The following is a 14,815-nucleotide window of genomic DNA, read 5'->3' as shown; positions in this document are numbered from 1 at the left end:
TCATGTCCAACACAATCACCAATCACCATTTCCAGCCTGTGGAGCAGTCCGATCCATGCCGGACAAGCCTCCATCATTCTTTCTTCTTCCTTCTTCTTCCCACATGAACTTGCCTTTAGAAGAGAGAGAGGGAGGAGAGAGAAAGACTGAAATTAGATATCTTCAAAGAGAGCATCATTTGACGGGCGAAGGGCGACGAAATGATTGGCATCCAGGAGGGAATGAGGGGCAATGATGATTGGCATGGGTTGTTTGCAGGCTGCATGCTTGATCATCAAGCATGATGGCGCATTTTTCGGACGTGATGGTGCCATCTTCTTCCTCTTTCTCTCACCACGATTTTGCATCTTTCATTTCATGTGACTTTTAATCTTGGGCTCCCAAGAGTCACTTACTCTTTTGGGCCAAATTTTGTCCACCCCTTCGCACCTTGACCGGTTTCTTGGCCATTTCCCCGTCCGGACTCGCAATTTAGCTCTGAAAAATCCTGGGCGTTCGGCATGGCATCCCGCATTGGCCAGTAGCTCGTGTCAACCCTACGACTATCTGAAAATTTATGAAAAATCAACAAGTGTCGCTCTGGCGCCTTTAAAGCACTTTGGCGCTTAAAATCATCCTAGATCGAGCCGCCGCCTTTGACAGTGAATATTTTTTCCTTGATATTCATAATTTTTTGCTATTTTTAAGCACTTCCCATCACCTAAATTCCGCTCTCATTGGCGACCACGGGATAGGGCGACTCAGCCCATCGAATCCACGAACATATCTGCACATAAACAACCAAAGAAGCATCAAACTAATACAAAACAAATATATAATAAAACTCAGCACAATGCTCCCCCTACCCCTGGGCAGAACCAAGGCATGACATCCACAAGGAGTAGGCCTAGCATCATCTAATAGAAGATCCGAAGCGAGTCACTAACCAACTGCTCCAACACAGCCAAACTAAAAAAACCTATCAAAGAGGTTGCCCTAAGTGGTAGTCTGCGCTACTTACCAACTAAAAACAACACCACTAGGAGCTCCTGCAAGGCGAGGACTCCTATAGCCTGGCCAAAGAGTATTTTCTTTCAGTACATGTCTTCTTTTAGGGTTTGTATTGGATGAACATACTGAGGCATGTAAAAACGAGGGAGCTGAGCGTAGTGACCCAAGGAGAATAGGGCATCGGTCTCAAGACCTGTCTCGGCACCCAAGAACCTACCAAGCCCTCGCAAGGCGACACTTAATCCTTTTCTAACGCTCACTTTTATTTTCGATCCAATCTTCCTTGTTTTGTCATTTTTTCCAGCAAGAAGCCACCCCTAGGAAGACAAGGTATCGGCCCCGGGTCTGACTCGTCCCCAGGAACCTACCAGGCCCTCGCAAGGCAATGATCAACTGCTTATATATTTTCATTCCTTTTCTTTTCTTTGATAGGGGTTAGAACCCCTTTTTACACACCTTCGTATTTATAGTCATCTTAACGGATGTACAGGGTTTCTTAGCATCATCATTATTAACTTCTGGCAGGCTTCTCTAACTGCCTCACTACTAACAATAACTCCTAGAACGGCTGCCTAGCAGGCTAGCAGAACAGGGCCACTAAGACTTCCTTCGAAAAAAGGGCTTTCGATGCCTGACAATGTCTTTACAGGAGGCAATGACTACTCCGACCTCCCTCAAACATACTTAGCCTAATCCTGGGACTTCATGCCTTGGTTGCCGGTCCCCAACAAAAATATATCCCCTCGACAAGCACAAATACACATATAACAGGAAAGAAAGGTACTCGTAAAGGAGAGGTATCACCTGGATTGGCCACAAGAAGCTTCCATCGTAGCAAAGGCTCCACCAAAGTCCACGAACCACGAAATCTGTCCAGCACAACACTTAAAACAAAAACCCGATTAAACGCACCCGCACTAGACACGGAAATGGCCCTCTTGGCCTAATGAAATGAGACATGACTTTGCTACAAAACTGAATCGGCCCTCTTGGCCTAATGAAACAAAACATGACTATGCATAACATCCTCCTGGAAACAACTATGATAGACAGCAAAGCATACTATTCCCAGGGGAACAGAGGCTCGTAGCCCTAAACTAGGTGCATTAAATTATGACCCATCCCTCCTGCGTATATCGCAAGAGGTGTTCGCATCACATGTCGTCTAACCAGTCTGTGGGTCCAAGATAATAAAGGCAGATGAGTCTCACCTACCCTCTGCATCACCCAGATCAACCATCATCTGCCAAAGAGGGCATGTTCAGAAAGCATACCCCACAAACGACCAGGTCCTGTCTCACCATCAACAGATATATCGGGACAAGGGCCACAATTAAAGAAGAGGTCTTCTTCATACGCAAAATTAGCCAATGAATCGGCAAACTGATTCCAGTTTCGTGGAATCAGCTGAAAAGACACTCTATCAAATTCGTCTAGCAGGGCTATGGCAGTATGATGGTACATGCAAAGGATGGGGTTTCGCACCATGTACATCCCATTGAGTTGATTTAAAACCAACTGAGAGTCCCCTTTCACCAATAACTGACGGATACCACCCTTCTTTGCAATATTCAAACCCATAATTAGGGCTTTGTATTCGGCCATATTATTGGTAAAATTCACCTCGAGATAAGCAGCTAACTTCATGACAATGCGTCGTCGGAGGTCTCGGATGACAACTCCTACACTTCCTTTTTTGCATGGACCCCTGGACGCCCCATCAAAGTACAAGGTGTACGTCCATAAAGGGTTTACATATCCCGCCATCCTGAACTCTACTCGTAATTATGGTAATCGAAATTCAGCATATTCAACGGGTGGACTGTAGGCTCCATCCCTCCATCATCATTGAATTCAACAGGGATGCTCGTCAAAATTTGTAGGCAGTGATGGCAGAAGACCTTGATCTCCCAAATAAATGTCCCTCCTTCTTGCTCAGTCACCTTATATCCTTTGCTCCACCAAATGAGCTTTCCCTGATGATACCTCTGTTCTAAATATGGGTGTTCTAAATAAGGGATCAGATGACCCATCAACCTCTATCACGATTTCCTTGCAGATGTTTGATCGATCTCGCCTAGACCTGCAAGGCAGTCATAGCATTAGTGCAATCAGAAATAATAAGGTTTAATCTTATTAAGATTAACCTTATTTTTAAATTCTACCCCCTCAAGGTCAGCTAACAAAACTGTGGATTTATTCTTTCCTATTCTAACGATCCTATAGGGGCCATCCCATTTGGGCTCTAGCTTGCCTGGAAATAACTCACGTCGTGCATCATAATACAGAACAAGCTGTCCTTTCTTGAAGGTGTATTTATTGGCTTTGAGGTCGTGTAGCTGCTTCATTCGGCGCTTCGACACTTCTTGGTGCAATAAGCTCTGCAACTTAAGCTCATCTAAATGTGCCAGTGTCGTCAAGCGTTCAAAAAGTGCGTCTTCATCGCTCAAAGAATGATTGATGGCAAACCGAATAGTCGGCAGCTCAATTTCTAAAGGCAAGACACACTCCTCCCCATATACTAACTTGAATGGGGTATGGCCAGTGGCTCGTTTGAAGATCGTATTATAAGCCCACACTGCCACGTATAACTTTTTATCCCAATCTCGTTTCTTTTCCGACACAATTTTGGACAAGATGCCCACAAGCTGCTTGTTGGTGCTTTCAACTTGCCCATTGGCTTGCGGGTTATATGGGGTTGTCTTGTTATGCTTGATTTGCCACATCTCTGTCAAACCTTTGATCACCTTATTCAGGAAATGGGTTCCGCGGTCCGACACTAATTCTTTCGGTGGACCAAAACGGCATATTATCTGCTCTAAAAGGAAACTAGCAGTTTCTTTAGCATCATCTTTCCTTGTTGCACATGCTTCTGACCACTTTGTGAAGTAGTCAGTTGCTACAATGATATACCTCTTTTGCGCAGTCGACGACGGAGTAATAGGACCCACAAAGTCTATTCCCCACTTCTCAAATGGAAGTATCGCCATAATAGGGTTGAGTGGTCGTTTCCTATTCTCTCGACTATCATGTCATTGGCAAATATCGCATCTCTTAACATACGCAAACACATCCTAGAAGATGGCAGGCCACCAATAACCTGCTCTGGAAGCCTTTTGTGCTGTAAGCCGTCTAGCAAAATGGCCACCGCAAGCAGAATCATGGCACTCTTCCAAAATGAATGGCACCTCGTCAGGCATCACACATCGGCGATAGATGTCATCAACCCCTTGCCGATATAATGTACCTCCGATCAAGGCAAACTTTAACGCTTGCTGCTTAATTTTCCTTCTCTCAGCTTTAGATAATTCGGATCCCGCCTCTCCCATCGATAAATAATGCGTTATTGCAGCGTACCAGGAGGGAATAGATGCCATATGTATTTTAAATAACAACTCCATGTCACTACCTTCAGCCACAGATTCTTTCGGCTCCCCAAAGTCCACAAGACATTCCACGATGCCTTGCAACCTTGGTGGCTTACTCCTGATTTCATAATCAAATTCCTACAAAGTGATTAACCACTTCGCTAAACGATCAGGCGGCTATAGCTTATTCATCAATAATCGAAGTCCCTCCGCCTTCGTATAAAGCACGACTTTCTCATAGAGAATATAATGCCTGAATTTCTTGGTCCCAAAGACCATTGCTAGACACAATTTCTCCATGTAAGTATAGTTGATTTCGGATACCCCCAGCTTTCGGCTACCAAAAGCAATCGGGTGGTACCACTTCTCTTCCCAAATTTGGGCTAAACAGCAGCTGATACTATACATGGTGGGTGCTGAGAATATATAGAACACCTCACCTCTTTTAGGTGCTTTTAAAACGGGCGCTCTTGCTAGCTCTTGCTTCACATCCCCGAATGCTACCTTACAAGGGTCACCCCATACAAATGAACATCTAAAGGACAATAAATTTTTTAGCGGAAACGTTCTTTCTCCTAAGGCATTGATGAATCTACGATAGTAACCAACCGAAGACAGAAAGCTATGAACTTCTTTAGGAGTATGTGGTGGACCCATGGCAACTATAACTTTAACCTTCTCGGGGTCTGTCGCAATTCCTACCGAACTGACCACATGACCCAGCAATAGCCCATAAGATACTCCAAAAACACACTTCCGTGGGTTTAGGGCGATGCAAAATTGTCTACAGCGCTCAAAGCATTTTCTTAGAATGATCAACTACCTTTCTCTCACGGTGGCAACCCCTAAGTCATCAATAAACACCTTCAACTCTTCAGGGGATATGTCACCGAATGTCTTATCTGCTGTTCGTTGCCATGAACCAGGCGCATTGCATAAACCAAAGGCCATCACATGGTACGCAAAAGTACCAAATACAGTGATAAAAGTTGTTTTCAACTTATCCTCTTCTGCAATTGCCATTTGGTTGTATCCTGCAAAGCAATCCATAAACGAATATATCTCCCTACCCGCTAATTGATCCAAAATCTGGTCAATAAATGGCAACGGGTAGTAATCCTTAACTGTCTGCTTATTTAGCTCCCTAAAGTCTACACATAAACGGATTTGATTATTCTTCTTCTTTCTAATCACAACTGGCGAACACCATTCCATGTGTTGCACAGGAAAAATCAAACCCGCTTTTCAAAGCTTTTGTAACTCTTCAAACAGGCCGTCCCTCAATTCGAAAGGCATACACCTTACTTTCTGCCGTGCAAGACGACTACCCTCCTTCAACGGAATTGTATGAACAGCAAGACTAGGAGGGATGCCTCTCAACTCATCATAACTCCAGGCAAAGATATCACAGAATTCCTGGATCAAGGCCACATAGTCCTCCCTTTCTGCTGAGCATAGAACCTAATTTGATTGGCCGCGAATCATCAGGCATACCAAGGTCTAGCTCGATAACATCTGCATCTCTTATATGATCTTGGCCCTCTATCGGCTCATTCAAAGTGATCTGATAGATGTCTTCCGTGGTGGATCCCTCTTTGGACTCATCACTCGATGATGTCTCACTGGCAGATAAATCTTCTAATGTCTCCAATTCTGTAGAAGATAGAGGAGCTCTCTCACTCTGCGGGGACTCAGGATAAGCATCAACCACCACACGCTGGGCACCTCTGCCAAATATTAGTCGACCGACGGGTATATCCACTTGGCAGTCCGCTTGCAAGATCCAAGGTCATCCAAGTAATACTTGGTAACTTGGACGGCCTGCAAAACGAATCACCCTAAAGTCCAACAGGCATTCTACATTTGCAACAGTGACATGGACCTTAGTAATGTAGCCTTCCGGCTGTCTCAAACTATCATCTGCCATTCTGAGAATTGTGGAGGTATCTTTTTGAATCGCAAGACCCAACCTTTCCATCAGTTCAGAACTCATAATGTTAACAGATGATCCCGTGTCGACAATGGCATAATCTACTAATATCCCATCGACATAGGCTGCAACCCTTGGGCAATGCTTCTCAGCATGCTCGAACCAGTCATCACCAACTCGCGCAATACCCAAAGGTCCTACGATATACCCGGTACATAGAATCTTTCTAAATTCCTTACGTACTCCTGGGGAAAGCTTAATAAGCTGTAAGAGATTCACATCCGGCTTGACTTCGCAAAGAGAGCTCGCTAAATCGAATTCATGATAGTTTGATAGAGCTCGCTTTTCACGCCAAACCATCCGCTCTTTAGGTCGCTGAACCGGATTTATTGCCTCTTTCTTAACTTTCACCTTCTTCTTTGATGGTTCCTTATTGGCTTTACTCTCTACAGGCTTCAAAGGTCCCCCTTCCATGGCAGGATCCAAAACTTGCGTTCCTTTGTCGCCTTGTTTAGGGTTTCCATCGACAGGCTTATCCTTGTCGGCTTCTCTACCCTTTTGACATCTTGTAAGGACAGTTCGCAGATTAGAGGTTTCAGCATCATTAACGCATACAGCCTCAATCAAACTAACCCCACTACCACTTGGTAGCTCCTCCACTGTAGTCTTTGGTCATTGAAGTATTTGTTTAGGCCCATCTTCTCGCTGGGAATCATTTCCTTGGGCACGATGATTAACAGGCCCTGGTTGCCGACTACCTCGCTGGAGGGAACCGATCTTACTCCAGCAAGTAGCTGCTAAATGGCCAGATTTTCCACAAATGTCGCACTTAACATTTGGGCAATTTCTTGGATAGTGCTGCCTGCCACACCATTTGCAACTAAACCTCGGAGGTGCACCCTCCTCTGGGTATCTACTTCCTATCAAATTTTGTTGTTTTTTAAGGAAGTTGACATCAACGGCTATTTGTCGATACTGCTCCGTAATCATGTCGGTATAATGCTTCATCATGTCCTTAACCTCGCCAAGAACATTGGAAGCACTCGACTCATAGCCTTGGTCATTACCATGTCATTCCATCGGCCTAACAATTCGATTAGGCACTGGTTGTTGAGTCACAGGCATGGTGTTAGAATTGACCGCCTGGCCTCCACCACTTGGAGCCATTTGACTGCTCGTAGGCATCGACATGCTAGGGGGAGCTGGTAATAAAGGGACATTCTGTATCATGTTCCCTCTCCCATTAGGGTTAGCCATCGCTATCCCTTGACCACTACTGCCATTGGCCATTGCCATATTGTTTCCCAATACTAAACCCATATTCAAATTGCCTCGAGAAGCATAGGCTGCTTGTAGTCAGGATTCCACCTCTTGTGCTCGTGTAATGGCAGTATCTATATCCCCCAAGGGGACACTACTCAACTGCAATTGGATATTAAAGTCCAAACCATGAAGGAAATATTGCAATTGGGCAGTTGCGGGGATAGGAATAGAGGTGTCCAACTTACGGAAAACCTCTTTTATCTTCTTCGCATAAGCACGAATATCCTCGTGTGGTTCTTGGCGGGTCACGTTGAGTACACGCAACCAATATTGCCCACCCCTTTCAAGGGCAAACTCCCTTCGAAAAGCTCCATAAAATGAATCAATATTCAATATGGTTCCGGCTTCTAAACCATGATACCATATAGCAGCTCTTCCTTTGAGAGTCATATTGAAGAACATCATTAAATGTCCTTCCTCTTGAATGGGACAATTAAACATCAGCTTTTGAAACTCCCTAATGTGGAGTTTCGCATCTTCCTCAACTAACCCATTAAAAATGGGTAGCGGGTAACCTAGAGCCGGCAAATCCGTCGTTCCTGCTGGAATTGCAATAGGCTGCGCCATGACGAGGATTGGATTTGCACTAGGAATAGGGGACGGTGGGGTTACACCTCCCGTACTTGACGTGGACTGGCTTATAGAAGAAAGGGAAGCACTAGAGCTTCCACCTTCTCCTAACTTACTGCTTGTGGCCCCAAGACAACTAGATCCACTCCCTGTAAGGGTTCAGCACCGCTACGCTTAGGGGAATATCTCCTAAAAATTTCAGCACGTCGCCTAGCTCTTTCGTCTCTTTCTTGCTTTTGGATTTCTGCTAGACGATGCTTATCAATAAATAACGGATCAATCTTAGTAACCTTTGGCATAAACTGCTAGTTGGTTCCTAAACAACCAGGATTCGAGAACCGCCACTTTTAAGCGGCTCTCGGCAGACACACCACTGATGGACCTAAAAACGGGCCGGCACTGGCTCATGCACTAGCCGGGCCTCGTCACTACGCACAAGACAACCCCTCGGCCTCGCGGCCAGGAGCGTTTATCAAAATCTATGCCTTCCTAAACATTGCGTTTGTAATACGTTGTAGTCCAACTAATCCTAACCCAATATTACTCCTCAAAGGGAGTCCCTTTCACATAGCCAAAAGGCTCGAATCACATACACATGGGGTTCCTCCTACGGCTGAATGCCGTCAACCCTCTGCGACTCTCCTACACCTTGGGGATTGGCCCCTCGATGCGTCGCTCAACATCTAAACATCTCGCACAAAATTCTCTCAAGGTACCAAATAAGCGTGTCCAGGAATGTACCATTGTCCTTACTTCTCTTTCCCCTAGACCCCACGACTAGCCTACAACATGGGTACCTCACTGCCTCTCATCGTAGGTCAGGTTCCAATAAACCAATTGCAATGCATGTCCAGGAGCTGGTCACTGATATTTTCTAAATTCTTTTCATGCTCTATGCATTTGGTGGATGCCTAGTGCTCAAACATTTAGCAAAATAGTATCGTGCACAAGTGCAAAAACATTCTTTTAATGGTTTCCAACTACCGTTCGTGCTTCGTTGCATGGGCCTAGCACCGAGGTGATCCTCGTGCTACTAAGCTCTTAATTTTAATTATCATCCGTCCTAAATGCTATGCATAGAAATCAGCAACTTTCCCATCATCTCACACGGAATTTAGACATATTTCAACTCCTCTGCCCTTTTCCGTTTAAATATTGCATCGTTGGATAGATTCATAGGATATTTTATCATCATTTTATGTGAAAAAAACGGAAAAAGACACACTAGAACAAGAAGGTGGGGTTGAACTAAGGCAAATCCTCATGCTTCAGTCCCCAGAAACATTCACAAACATTGCTCTTATTTATCCTTATTTTCCGAAATCCAAAATATATTTTTTCCCTATTTTTTAGGGTTTTTCCACCCTTTTCTTGTATTTTCCCTTATTTTTTGCATTATTTAATTACTAAAAATTCAAAACAGGTTATGGGTTGTGGCCCTTAGTTCCTTCTTGCAGAAAAATGAAAGTTTAGTTGATGTTCCTATTTACTTTTCCATTTTTATGCCAAAAAACCATCATTTCCCCTTGATTTTCCATGTTTTACGTGTTTCATTGTATTATTTTGAATCACAAGATGCATATTTTCCTGATTTTCTAATTATGACCAGCAAGAAATCATGGAAAATAGCAACATACCCAATTTTTAGCCCACATGAACAACATTTTATCAATCAAAAGCCATAAAATCTCAAATTTCCTTTGAAAATTTTGAATTACCGCTTATTTGCGTGTTTCGGGTTTCATGTCCATGGCTGCAAATCTAAAAATCAGTAGCACTTCATGTCCAGCACAATCACCAATCACCATTTCCAGCCCGTGGAGCAATCCGATCCATGCCAGACAAGCCTCCATCATTCTTTCTTCTTCCTTCTTCTTCCCACATGAACTTGCCTTTAGAAGAGAGAGAGGGAGGAGAGAGAAAGACTGAAATCAGAGATCTTCAAAGAGAGCATCATTTGACGGGCGAAGGGCGGCGAAATGATTGGCATCCAGGAGGGAATGAGGGGCAATGATGATTGGCATGGGTTGTTTGCAGGCTGCATGCTTGATCATCAAGCATGATGGCGCATTTTTCGGACGTGATGGCGCCATCTTCTTCCTCTTTCTCTCACGACGATTTTGCATCTTTCATTTCATGTGACTTTTAATCTTGGGCTCCCAAGAGTCACTTACTCTTTTGGGCCAAATTTTGTCCACCCCTTCGCACCTTGACCGGTTTCTTGGCCATTTCCCCGTCCGGACTCGGAATCGAGCTCTGAAAAATCCTGGGCATCCGGCCTAGCATCCCGCATTGGTCATAGCTCGTGTCAACCCGCACGGCTGTCTGAAAAATTATGAAAAATCAATAAGTATCGCTCGGGCGTCTTTAAAGCACTTTGGCACTTAAAATCGTCCTAGATCAAGCCGCCGCCTTTGACTGTGAATATTTTTCCCTTGATATTCATAATTTTTAGCTATTTTTAAGCACTTCCCGTCACCTAAATTCCGCTCTCAGCTGACATACACCAAGTCAATCTCACCTGCTAGTACCTTCGCTCTCACAAAGTGGTAGTGTACCTCAATATGTTTCGTCCTGGCATGGAACACAGGGTTCCTAGCTAACTGTATACTGCTGATGTTGTCACAATAAATGACAACTGGACCTTTCACCTGCACATCTAAATCAACCAATAGCTTTTTCAGCCATACTACCTCACATGCTGCAGCAGCAACACCTCTATACTCAACCTCTGTACTCAACAAAGCAACTGTAGATTGCTTTTTGCTGCTCCAAGTAACAGCTGCACTACCAAGAGAGAACATGTATCCGCTGGTAGATCTTCTATCAGACATACTACCAGCCCAATCTGCATCTGTGTATCCAAACACCTATACATCTGTACGTGCCTCATAGAAAAGTCCATAATGTAATGCGGACTTCACATATCTCAATATGTGTCTGACTGCATCCAAATGTGGCTTTCTAGGTACTTGCATAAACTGACTCACAAGACCAACAACATAGCTCAAGTCTATCCTTGTAATAGTCATGTAGATCAAGCTCCCCACTATCCTCCTGAACATAGTAGGGTCTTCTATCTCATCCCCAACATCAGCACTCAACTTTACATTCTGCTCCAACGGGACTGAAAGTGGTTTGCATGCTGTCATACCATACTTGGACAACATATCCAAGCCATACTATCTTTGGGACAACCATATACCATTATCACATCTGATCACCTCAATGCCAAGGAAGTAGCTTAGCTCACCTAAATCCTTCATCTCAAACTTCTTCTTCAAAAAATCCTTGACTTCAGCAATCCCACTATCATTATCACCTGTAATAATCAAGTCATCCACATAGATGAATATGATGACCAAACTTGCATCTCCCTTTCTCACATAAAGTGAGCGATTAGCATCAGAAACATAAAAGCCAATATTGACAAGATACTCTCTGATCTTGTCAGACCATGCTCTAGGTGCTTGCTTGAGCCCATAGAGCGCCTTCTTCAACCTGCACACATACGTGGGATGCTCTAAATCTTCATAACAATCAAGAACCTCCTATAATGCTACTATAGTATAGACCCCTTTCCAGTTGATTTACAATACAGAAGCCATTTTTTATGTTGAGTTACAACTACCCTCTCTATGTGTGGCTACTATCAAAGAGCGCTTGGGAGATGATGAGTCCTTGCAACCCCGTCTTTTGCACTTGGAATGTCTGGATGATACTCACAGGATGGCCCTACAATACATGGAAGCCACACAATTTGACGAAATGCCTATCATGATAGCTTCATCAAGCATAAGGACTTTAAGGAAGGTGACTTAGTCCTTGCCTATAATTCACATTTTGCTAAGTTTCCAAGAAAAGCTTCAAGAGCATTGTTGGCTGATCCATATACACTTCTTCCTACAAATCACCATGCAAGAAGGAATTCTTCACATCCATTTGCTGCAACCTCCAACCTTTGGCTACTGCCAAAGCAATCACACATCTGACAGTTGCCATCCTAGCAACTGGACTGAAGGTTTCATCATAATCTATGCCATATGTCTGAGCATAGCCTTTTGCAACCAGCCTAGCTTTGTACCTACTAATAGAACCATCTACATTGTGCTAAATCTTATAAACCCACTTACATCCAATAGCTTTCTTGCCCTTCGGCAATGATACTAGATCCCAAGTCTTATTGGCCTCTAATGCAGCCATCTCCTCATCCATTGTTGCATCCCAATGAGCATGACCAACAGCCTCCTCAAAACATGTGGGCTCAAAATCCTCAACTAGTTTCACCATATAAGCATAATGGTGAGCTGCATAACCTTCAAAACCAAATCTTTTAACAGGATATCTGACCCTGCTAGATCTGTGTACCACCGGATCACTCAATGGAGCCTTTATATTACTATGAGCTCTCTGTACACCTGGTGTCCTGATAGAAGGAATACCAAGCTCATCATCCAAGCTCTCTAGGCCACTGGAGTCTCCATCAAGAACTACATCAATGCCATCTGACACTTTATTCTTTCCTTCGTCTTGACCTGTAGTGCTACTAGATGCACCTGAAGATGTAGAGGTACTCCTTAGTCTCCTAGACCAAGGACTACCAGATGATGTCTTTGGTCCACTAAGAGTCCGTGATTCTTGCTTTTCAGCCTGCACATGAGTGTCATGATCATCATCATCATCCAATGCATCACCACTAGATGCATACCAATTGCTCATTTCATCAAAGATGACATCCTTGCTCACTCTGAACTTACATGTGACGAGTTATAACAGCGATACCCTTTCTGCTCTAAAGAGTATCCAATAAAAACACATTTTTCTGCCTTTGGATCAAGTTTCCTCTGTAGCTCATCTGGGACATGAATGTATGCAACACAACCAAATACCTTCAAGTGTGATACATCAGGCTTCTTGCTAGTAAAGCATTCTTCAGGAGTCATCCCATGAACTGCAGCTGTGGGAGTTATGTTCATAATATAAATAGCAGTATGAACAGCCTCAGACAAAAAATGCTTAGGCATATTCTTTTCAGCCATCAAGGCGCGTGCAACTTCTGCAATATGCTTGTTTTTCCTTTCTGCAACCCCATTTTGCTGTGGGGTATATCTACATGTGAAATGTCTCTTTATCCCATGAGACCTCAGAAAATCACTGAACTCATTCGAGAGGTACTCTCCCCCTCCATCTGACCTCAAGCACTTTACTTTCAAGCTTGTTTCTCTTTCAACTGCAGCCTTGAAAGTTCTAAAGTGCTCAAACGCTTCACTCTTTTCCTTCATAAAATATACCCACAGTTTTCTAGAACAATCATCAATGAATGTAACAAAGTGTGAACTGCCTCCAAGAGATACATTTTGTGTAGGCCCCCAAATGTCTGTATGCACAACATCAAGGATATTTCTGCTTATATCTCTGTCATGTGAAAAGGGTTGTCTTGCCTGCTTACCAAACTGACATGCTTCGCATACCTTATGAAATTTTGCAACTCTAAATGTAGGCAAACATGTAACTAACCCTTTGGACTGCATTAATTTCAGCCTTTGTACATTTGCATGTCCAATGCATTTGTGCCAAATTTCAATATCTGCAACAACACCTTTTTCTTTAGCATACATAGCAGCATTCATAGTAGGAATTCCAGCATCCAGAGTAAACATACGTCCAACTCTACTTCCCTTTGCTACCAACCTGCACTTGTCATTGAAGTCTTCTACAAAGCATCCCTTTGCATTAAATATGACTTGCAACCCTTGCTCTACCATTTGACAAACTGACACCAAGTTCTTTGTAATAGATGGCACATGTAATACATCTGAAAGACTCTTTGTCTTACCATCATGCAAGGACAAGGGAAATTTTCCAATGTGTGAAATTGGGTGGCATGAATCATCACCCGTTTGCACATAACCTACATTTTGCAAATCTTGCATGTCTCAAAACCATTCTGCATGGCTGGTCATATGATTGGATGCACTTGAATCAACATACCAAACATCATCATGTATTTCCTTTCCTATAACAGCATTCAGTATATGCTGCATAACAAACAAACGTTCATTTTTGTCTTCATTCTGTCGTGAAGATGATGCACAGTTTCCTTGTTGCAACTTACCACTGTGAATATCATCTTTCTTAGCATAACATTGGGCTGCAATATGACCTATTTTGCCACAGTAGTGACACACAATACCAGAGTTGTTAGAATCTCTGTTCTGCCATCCACCTCTTCCTCTAAAGCTCCCCCTCCCTCTAAAGTTACCACGACCTCCTGAAATTTGCATATCACCAAATTGCTGATTCAATTTGTTTTGCTGGTTGTCACTACCACGTCCTGTATCACGGCCTCTTGAAGAGAACCTACCACGTCCCCTTCCTGAACTGGAGTAGAAAGCTTGGACCTGTTCACCACTTCTTTCAGGTGTCTCACTCTGCATGTTGATCTTTTCAGTGATCATAAGGGAGACCAACTCATCGAAATCTGGAAATGGCTTTCTGACATATATGGAAGTTACAAAAGACTTCCAAGCCTTTTCATTGTTAAGTCCACCCAAGGTAGACGACACCAAATCATCATCATCAGGCATTGCATCAATCGCTGCCAATGCATCTGCAATGCTCCTTACCTTCAGTG

The sequence above is a fragment of the Lygodium microphyllum genome, chromosome 28 (genome assembly GCF_053477565.2).
Source record: "Lygodium microphyllum isolate KBCC chromosome 28, Lygodium_microphyllum_v1.1.10, whole genome shotgun sequence".
Classification (NCBI taxonomy): Eukaryota; Viridiplantae; Streptophyta; class Polypodiopsida; order Schizaeales; family Lygodiaceae; genus Lygodium; species Lygodium microphyllum.
This window is presented reverse-complemented; position numbering follows the sequence as displayed.